The sequence below is a fragment of the Schistocerca serialis genome, chromosome 4, assembly GCF_023864345.2.
Source record: "Schistocerca serialis cubense isolate TAMUIC-IGC-003099 chromosome 4, iqSchSeri2.2, whole genome shotgun sequence".
NCBI lineage: Eukaryota > Metazoa > Arthropoda > Insecta > Orthoptera > Acrididae > Schistocerca > Schistocerca serialis.
This window is the reverse complement of record NC_064641.1, coordinates 500,841,880-500,852,132: the sequence shown is the minus strand read 5'-3', so window position 1 is coordinate 500,852,132 and position 10,253 is coordinate 500,841,880. Positions and strand designations below refer to the sequence as shown.

The following is a 10,253-nucleotide window of genomic DNA, read 5'->3' as shown; positions in this document are numbered from 1 at the left end:
AAGATCTAAATTTGAGAACGACCCAAATGTGAACAGTACCCACATAACTCGCATCACATGAATGGAACGAAAAATGGCCTGACTAATAAAGAATAGGGACGTTATTTTCAACATATTGTCGGACAGAGTCGTTTTAAAACAATAAAATATTTTACACCATGAAATATGCAAAAAGTAATTGCTCAGTCTTGATCCTGAACTGGATACTACTCATGAAAGCCGAAAAAAATAAATTGCCTCCTGTGAGGTTTGAACTCACGACCCCTGGTTTACGAGACCAGTGCTCTACCACTGAGCTAAAGAGGCAGACGTGAGGCATACGGTGTGCGCTGAAGTTAAAGTTGTAGTGGCGGCCGCGCAGGAAGTTTTTTAATTTACGTGATAATGGCGAATTTTTAATGCGTGATCATTATTTATAAATAATATACGCCAGTAAAATTTGAGAGTGATTGGTGCTCTTACATTTGTATGGAGCAATTTAATGGTCAACATTTCAAATATCTGTCTTACGTTCGTCTGCCGAAACGGCGAATAGCTCATATAGCCAAAGTAATACTAGGAAGCTAGAAACCAGTGTTTGTATAGATGAGCTAATTAATGAATCGAAGCTGAATATTGCAGAAACGTGTGTTGAGAGTACATAAGTGCCATCACAAAATAGTTCTTCGATTAGTACATAGTTTTTCATCTTCGAAGTATGGGAAAGTACGGCCGAGGGTTTACCGAACGCCATTTTTCGGCGGAGCTGCACTATTTGAACCTCTTTATTAGCAGAAGGTAAATGTTTGTTCATCATCAACGCAAATAAACGTTTTCCTCGTCGTATTTGTTGCACATTGTACTGAAAATAAAACTATCCCTGAAATTGCGCTCTAAACACATATATTGACATCCTGCAACGGTTGTTCAGTGTGCTACAAAATAATGATTTACTGATGTATAATATCTCGACAAGCAGAACCAGACCTGACTTCAAGAAATGAAACGGAGGATCCAAATATCCCGCTGCCGCATCGTTCGGAAACCCGCATCAGAACTGAATACGCGCAGGAAGATAACTGAAGCTTTCACCTGTAACCCATGCACAGCAGAAAATTTGTGAGGATAAGAATGCAGGTCCTTTTTGATAACGTTCTTAAAACAATGTCTTAATTCTCACATAGCCATCAGGCGTTGCGATTTTTTGGAAGTTTACGTCAGGCTGTCCTTAATTTTAACCATGTTTGCTGTTCGGACTCGTTCTGGATATTTTTCTCTTTTTTTCTGTTTAGATTAAGTTGCCACAAAATCCCGAAAATACTTCTTTGAGCCAGTTATATTTTGGGTACGTTGTGGTACATACTAGTTTCTGTTGATACCTTGCCATTCACACAAATCCAGCTAGGAATCAACATATCAAAAGGTGAAGGTTTTAATGATACATGGGAGTGCATGTCTTGGTAGTGTTTTAGCTTTTTAAATTATTCAGTATTGAAAGCTTCCGATCGTGTACTTTTGTTAAAATCAAATTACTGTCAAATATTTATTATCTAGATGAAAGTCCCACTAATACGATAGACAACATTAAGGTCGACGCTTTGTAGCTGTATTTTAACATGCCGTCACATAGACAACTAGACATAACACAAAGAGCGTTCAGAGTGGTGTAAGGAGACTTTGGTTCATAGAGTGCATTCGTAATTCGACCTCTCCGAATTGAGCGCCAAAGCATACATTTCTAGTTGACTGAAGTGTCATTTCATTGATAATACGATGCTCTTCAGAAGAGCAACCGAGTCAACATAGGCAGATGATACAAATTGTCGGTAATCGATAACCGGTTTGAGTTCACTCCTTTACGACGAATTTAATTTGCAGGATGCCGTACGCTTTTAATCTACGTATTTTTGTGTGGAATGACGGTTACTACCATTGACACCGAAAAAAATCAGTTCAGCAATGTCACAAATAGACTCGCACAACAAACATCGTTGTAGAGCACTCCTTTGTTAACTGTTTGCCTGTTCAACCCGAAATGATTTCCAATTTATTTATTTATTTATTTTTTTTTTTTTTAATCTCTGTTTGAGGTCGGTCGTTGAGCCTTTGCTCTCCCGTAAGGCATACACCATGGTACTGGCATTCGTAGTCGGATATCTCCTTCCATACACAATAAACCAGTGTACTGTGCCCCACTGTGAGCCGTCAGAAGTATATAAAAGACAGTTACAATGGACATTTGAACACTGATTTTAGTTAAACTTTTAGCAAAGCATATTAATCGTTACACTACATGGACATGTTGCTGAATATGACCGGCTTCTGATACAACTCCGATTACGAGGGACACAAACATTTCAGTAGATCATTTAAAAAACAAAAAAAAAAAACTGATTCTCATGGAATCATTTCAATTCTGTAACTCAACAATGCTTCTTAAAATATTTCTTTAATATTCTCATTAATATAAACGAATTTTGCTTGTTATGAATTCCATGCTATGTTGTGTAATCAAGCTTTTTGAAAAAAAATAATGTGACGTTTTGTTTTTTCACAGAACGTTTACTTGATTTCACTGGACTCTTGAGGCTCTACTTAGCCGAACCTGCAGTTTAAACAAATTTCGATGGTTCTGGTGGGACAGCTTCTCATTTCCTTCTTATTTCATTGAACAACTCGTATGATGCTGTATTAAAGTTAGCCAGCGTTATCCTGTTGGAAAACATGCCCTGGATGCTGTTCATAAATGGCAGCACAACAGGTCGAATCACCATATTGACGTTCGAATGTGTAGTCACGGTGGTATAACAACGAGAGTGCTCCTCCTGTCATACGAAATCGCACCCCAGATCATAACTCCAGATGTATGTCCAGTGTGTCTAGCACGCAGACAGCTTGGTTGGAGGCTCTCAACTGGCCTCCTCCTAACCAACACACGACCATCATTGACACCGAGGCGGAACCAGCTTTCATCAGAAAACACAACAAACCTTACCCTGCCCTCTAATAAGCTCTCGTTTGACTCCACCGAAGTCGCAAATGGCAGTGGTTTGGGGTCAGCGGAGGGCGCCTGACTCGGAGCTGTCCTTAAAGGAACTAATTTTTAACAGTTCTTTATGTCACTGTTGTGCCAACTTCTGCTGAAATTACTGCTGCAGATGCAGTACGATGCGGTGGAGCCATACGTCGATCACGACGGTCTTCTCTATCAGTAGTGCCACGTGGCCGTCTGGAGCCCGGTCTTCTTGCGAGCGTACATTCTCGTGGCCACCGCTGCCAGCAGTCACGTACAGTGGCTACATTTCGGCCAGGTCTTTCTGCAGTATCACCGTAGGAACATCCAGCTTCTCGTAGCCTTATTACACGACCTCGTTCCAAGTCTGTGAGGTGTTGAAAATGACGTCTATGTCGCCTAAAGGCATTCTTGGCTAACATGAGCTCACCACGTCCAATTTCAACGGTAACTAACACTCACCACCGTTACAGCGCGTATTTAAAGCAAACCTGATTTGCATCCTCATAATGGTGCTACCAGTGCCAATCCTATGCGACTGGCTCGAAATTGGTGTAGACATCATCTTTCGTTTATATCGCACAGCCCCTTGGTGCTGCTATATTTTCCGTCATTGTATAAATGGGCATCGGCTACGAAGGGAGGACTATTGTCTCCACGTGAAGTGGAGAGGAGCTAATGTGCAAGATACTCCTTACTAACCAATGCCTTTTCTATTAAAAGTGTAAAAAGTCTTATACGTTATAGAGTATGAATATCTATTTGGTATTTGTTTAAGAACGATTTGGTGTGGATATATGTACACGTTATGCCTACCAGTGGCCGATTCTTATATTTCAGACACATTATTCTTAAATCCTTTCGGGAGTACGCTAATTACAGCAAGGAAAAAATTGAAGAAGCATGATAACCCAGCGAAGGTAGAGCACTGGTAAGGCAAGAGGCTTGTATCCCGGAAGACGTTTTAAATCCCCCTCTGGCCATGCAGATTTAGATTTTCCGTGATTTCACTAAATTGCTTAAGACAAACCTCGGGATGTTTCCACAATTTACTTCTCCAAAGCGAGCTTGAGCTTCGCATCTGTCGTCATCATCGACACTGACATGCGAAACCCTGATATTCCGCTCTTTCTCGTATAAGGGTGTCCCACAAAGAGGTTTACACTGTTTGAACATAAATAATTGAGGAGGTATTAATAATACCCCGATCAAGTTGTGATTACGCACTGTCCAGTCAAATCAATGTGACCACATGTGAAAAGCTGGCAACCACCTTCTGCAGCACGGACCGCTACGAGGCGTGCAGGAAGACTGCCGGTGAAGTTCTGGAAGGTACCGACAGGGATGTGGAGCCATGCTGACTCCAGTGCCGTGCTCAGTTGGGCTGTTTCTCTGTTGAGGACCCACTGTGCGTACAGCCCGATCGAGGTGGTTCCACACATTCCCGTTGGGGTTTAAACCCGGCAAGTCGGGCGCCCAGGGGAGTACGGTAAACTCATCTTGTTGCTTTTCGAACCATGCACGTACATTACAATCTGTGTTAAACATTGCATTGTCTTGCTGGTAGATGGCATCATGCCGAGGGAAAACAAACTGCATATGGGCCTGGATATGGTTCCGAAGGATAGATCCATACATATGATGATCCGTTCTCCTGTCCAGAACAACAATATCACCCAGGAAATACCAAGAAGACATTCCACAGACCATAACGCTCTGGCCTGGACCCTTCCGACGATTTCAGACGTTTCACGCCATACGCGGCAACGGCCGTCTATCCGATGGAGCATAAAACGTGATTCATCTGAAGAGGCCACATGTCGCCTTTCAGTGGACGTCCAGTTGCGGTACTGGTGTGTAAATTCCATTCTTCGACGCTGATGATCGGTGCATGAACCAGGCGCATGATGCATAGGCCCATACGCAGCAAAGTTCGCTGAACGGTCGTTGAGAGAACACCGTTGGTAACCCCTTCGTTCATTTGAGCGGTCAGTTTCTCAAAAGTTGGCACCTTAATTCACCCGTACACGTCTCCGCAGCCATCGTTCACCTCTATGGCTCCCCAGTGCGGCATAGTTGCCTCGGTGCCGGTTTTGGACAGCGTGATTTTTCAATAAACGGTATACTTTAACCACGGCGGCACGCGAACAGTTTACAAACTTAGCCGTTTGGGAAATACTTCCATCCTTGCCCCGAAAGTCAGTGATAATGCTCTTTCGAACGATAGATAAATCGCTCCGTTCCCGCATTTTCTACACTGTTTTCCGGCTTTTCCTGACACGCTTTATACACCGTCCACTTCCAGTGCTGCCACCTGCCGTCTGTGGAAGTTATTGCGTATTGACGTCACACGTATTTACAGTAGACAGTAACTGTACGTAAATAACAAGACTGGTGCAAACTTGTCCTTCGAGAAAAGAACGCGGGGTTTAGAAGTCAGTGGAAATGTGGAAAGATGAACGAAGTGCAGAGACAATGGCGGCCAGAATTTGATACTGCTCCACCGTCACGTGTAACATGAACGAAATAACGCGACAGATTTGAGAGGGTAGGAAGTGTGCTTGATCTGATAAAGGGACGGTGTAGCACGAAGAAAAAAAACAGCGGTCGAAAGAGCGGTAGATTCAGTGCTAAAAACTTCCACAATATCCCCCAAAGTACTCCATACGGCAAGCTGCGCATGAATGAGGTGTAAGCAAATAAAGTGTTCAGCGCATTTTAAAGTAAGCAAATTGGAAACCCTACATTCACAAGTTGCTTCACGCGATGAATGTGCACGATCCTAATACGCGCCTCGAATTTTGTGACCATATTTGCGATACTGAACAGTTGACTGATGTCATTGTTTCGTGTGATGAGGCGCCGTTTAATTTGAATGGAACCATCAATCGTCATTACTGTGTGCACTGTGCAGGAGCGAATCCCCATGATACAGAATAACGAATTGTTGATAGCCCTGGATTATCAGTGTGGTGCGGTATGTACAAATATGTCAGAGGACTTGCAGGGCCATTTGTTTTGAAAAGGAACAGCGACAGGTGTCAAGGATCTTAAACCATGCGCAGGAACGAATTGTACCAACTGTTCTTAATCTGCACCGAGATAACATTTTTTTTTTTTTCAACAAGACGGTGCACCGTCATATTACCACCGTAATGTGCTGGATGAAACATTTGTTGGGAAGTGTTCCACCCAGATCTTCGGATCTAACGCCATTAAACTTCTTTCTGTGGAGAACTCAGGATTCACCAAGAAGCCACGTACGTTGGATGACGTGAGAGAGGCGGTTATGACTGCCTGTAGATCCATTCCGATGGCAACTACAAGACGGGAGAGTCGATCTGTTTTGCAGAGTTCCAGACGCTGCATTGCTGCCGGTCGAGGACATTATGAACCTCAACAGTAAAACATCAGTAATAGCGTGACCACCAGTGTGACTCAAAAATTTGTAGTTTTTATTACTTTTTTGTAGTACACCCTATATATTATTTTACTATCTTATTTTTTTCTTTATCACTTTATGTTGCCAAACTACATATACGGTATTTGCATCGAGTATCAGTGTGACTGGAAGAGTCGATTAATTTCTTTCGGGACGGGTTGGGCCGATGACAAGTGACACATTGTTCGGTGGCATTAAGGGCATAGGTTCGCCACAGTGCAGCGCCTCCTCCGCCGTAAGCCGCCGTTAGCCCCTGCGAGGTCGGAGATAAGCCCTCCCGCTCAAAGCACTCGTTTATCTGCCTCTGTATGCCAGGACGCAGGAGAGCCACTCTCCCCCGACCAGTTGTCTGTGAACATGGTGGCCCCTTACTAATATTTACGTAACAACATATTCCTAAAAGATTAGTTAAATTATAGTAATACTTTCTGTTCTGGGAAAGAAATTAAGTTATATCACATCGTACCTTACTATGAAGTGTGTAATTGCATTGTTATTCCTCTTTTAGGAGATTTACATATTTCATGCATATAATAATACGAGGCGTGTTTTTTAAGTAAGTACCGTTTTGAAATTAAAAAAAGACGTGCTAAGATATCTCAATAATTTTATTTTTACGTGAAAGCCTGTACCTTAATCTACTTTTCTACATAATTTCCGTCAGTATTGAGGCACTTGTCATAACGTTGTACCACTTTTTGAATACCCTCCTCATAGAACTCTGCCGCCTGACTTGTTAACCACTGCATCACCGCTGTTTTGACTTCGTCGTGGTCTTGAAGACGCTGACCGCCCAGGTGTTTCTTCAAGTGCAGGAACATATGGTAGTCACAGGGCGCAAGACCGGGCCTGTACGGAGGATGATCTAGAGTTTCCCATCGAAAAGATGTGATGAGATCTTTGGTCTGATTCGCTGCATGCGGACGGGCATTGTCTTGAAGCAAAACGATGCCCTTGCTCAACTTCCATGGACTGTTGCTTTGATTCTGGTGTGACGTAGGCCACCCATGTTTCATCGCCCGTAACAGTCTGGCTTAAGAAATCATCACCGTTGTTGTGGTACTGCTCAAGGAAAGTCAATGCACAGTCTAAACGTTTGGTTTTGTGCACATCCGTCAACATTTTCGGTACCCAATGTGCGCACAATTTTCGGTAATTCAAGATCGGTCACAATGCCATACAAAACACTACGAGAAACATTAGGAAAGTCATCCCATGCCATACAAAACACTACGATAAATATTAGGAAAGTCGTCCCGCAAGGAGGAAATCGTAAAGCGCCTTTTTTCTCTCGCCTTATTGTCCACTTCCAGCACCAAACTCTCATTAACGACCGAAGTACACCCACTCCGTTCTTCATCATGCACATTTGTGCGGTCATCCTTAAATGCTCTCACCCACTTTCTTACCATTCCATCACTCATAATGTTTTCTCCCTAAACTTCACAGATCTCACGATGAATATCGATCGCTTTTAGGCCTTTAGCACTAAGAAATCTTATAACAGCCCGTACTTAACAGTCGGCGGGACTCACGATTATCGGAGGCATTTTAAACACTCAGTACACAACGTAAACAAGGAAGAATCAGACTGTAATGGCGTCAGTGCGTAGATTAAGGTACAGGGCTATTACAAATGATTGAAGCGATTTCATAAATTCACTGTAGCTCCATTCATTGACATATGGTCATGACACACTACAGATACGTAGAAAAACTCAAAGTTTTGTTCGGCTGAAGCCGCACTTCAGGTTTTTGCCGCCAGAGCGCTCGAGAGCGCAGTGAGACAAAATGGCGACAGGAGCCGAGAAAGCGTATGTCGTGCTTGAAATGCACTCACATCAGTCAGTCATAACAGTGCAACGACACTTCAGGACGAAGTTCAACAAAGATCTACCAACTGCTAACTCCATTCGGCGATGGCATGCGCGGTTTAAAGCTTCTGGATGCCTCTGTAAGGGGAAATCAACGGGTCGGCCTGCAGTGAGCGAAGAAACGGTTGAACGCGTGCGGGCAAGTTTCACGCGTAGCCGCGGAAGTCGACGAATAAAGCAAGCAGGGAGCTAAACGTACCACAGCCGACGGTTTGGAAAATCTTACGGAAAAGGCTAAAGCAGAAGCATTTCTTAAACAGGAGATTGGAAAACCGATGGATCGGTCGTGGTGGAGATCATGATCAACAATTCATGTCATGGCCTCCACGCTCTCCCGACTTAACCCCATGCGATTTCTTTCTGTGAGGTTATGTGAAAGATTCAGTGTTTAAACCTCCTCTACCAAGAAACGTGCCAGAACTGCGAGCTCGCATCAAAGATGCTTTCGAACTCATTGATGGGGACACGCTGCGCCGAGTGTGGGAAGAACTTGATTATCGGCTTGATGTCTGCCGAATCACTAAAGGGGCACAATCGAACATTTGTGAATGCCTAAAAAATCTTTTTGAGTTTTTGTATGTGTGTGCAAAGCATTGTGAAAATATCTCAAATAATAAAGTTATTGTAGAGCTATGAAATCGCTTCAATCATTTGTAATAACCCTGTACAGGCTTTCATGTAAAAATTAAATTTTTGAGATATCTTAGCACGTCTTTTTTAATTTCAAAACGGTACTTACTTAAAAAAACACGCCTCGTAATAATAATAATAATAATAATAATAATGATAATAATGACCTTTTTTCTTTTTTATTGTCATTTCATTCCTGTACCCTGGGCGGACTGGCAGGAGCTATGTTGCTGCTCTTCTGGCTACAGCTTGGCCGGCTGCTGTGACCGAGCGGTTCTAGGCGCTTCAGTCTGGAACCGCGCGACCGCTACGTCGCAGGTTCGAATCCTGCCTCGGGCATGGATGTGTGTGATGTCCTTAGGTTAGTTAGGTTTAATTAGTTCTAAGTTCTAGGGGATTGATGACCTCAGATGTTAAGTCCCATAGCGCTCAGAGCCAACAGCTTGTAAAATGTAAATGTGGTTTTAAAAACATAAAAAGATGAGAAAAATATGATACTAAGAACAGGCTGATGCTAATGTTGTGTAATTGACGTTATGTGTCGAATTGCCCAGAGGCGATAAGTTGGGGAAGGTGATGCTGGTGTCTCTTCTTGCTTGACGACAAGCTCCAGAAAATGGATAGTTGAGGAGAGAGGAGGATGAGGAGAGTTAACTGAATTGGAGTTACAGACGTAAAGAAGAGGTTGTTAGTTGCGGTTTCCGACGGTCGTGATTCCGGGAGGTGTGGGAATGAATAGTGTGGATTTGTTGCACAAGGTTGAGTGGGAAAATAGTATCCGACGATGTGTAGTCGTGAAAATAGAAAGTGGGACTGGATTTGGGAGGACGTGGCAGGGGCATTTAAATGGAACGTGGACTGGGTAGCTGGGAGACTTGGTGGGAAATATGTGAACGCTCAAATGGATGGATATTTATGAAGGACAATGGTAATGAAGTGGCTGATTTCTTCAGTTCGGGGAGCAGGACACAGCGAGCTTTCTGGTTGAAGTGATGTGTCGATGGAGCATATTGGGCGGTCAGTCCAGGTTTGGCGGCGTGGGATTCTTTGCATGTGTTCCAGAGGTGCAGGGACTGAAGGTTAGGACAATGTCCGTAATACAGGTAGTTGGCTTCGCAGTGAGGCATGTGGGTGAGGTTTTACAATCAGCAGTTGAATGGTCGTTGTAGATTTAGCAGTTCTGACAACAGTAAGTTTGGACTTTAGATCGGGAAGGTTCTGCTTTGTGTTTTTAGTTATATGTGCGTGTTCCATTCAGAAGGAGACGACTATGATAGATGGATCATCGGAGAAGACACGCATGAGGAATGTGAGG

At 43.3% G+C, this 10,253-nt stretch overlaps 1 non-coding gene across 1 annotated transcript; it reads right to left on the bottom strand.

Moving 5' to 3' along the window:
- Positions 1–234: 234 nt before the first annotated feature.
- Positions 235–306, bottom strand: Trnat-cgu (transfer RNA threonine (anticodon CGU)). Its single transcript has one exon. It is a non-coding gene; the product is annotated as a tRNA-Thr (tRNA).
- Positions 307–10,253: the final 9,947 nt, after the last annotated feature.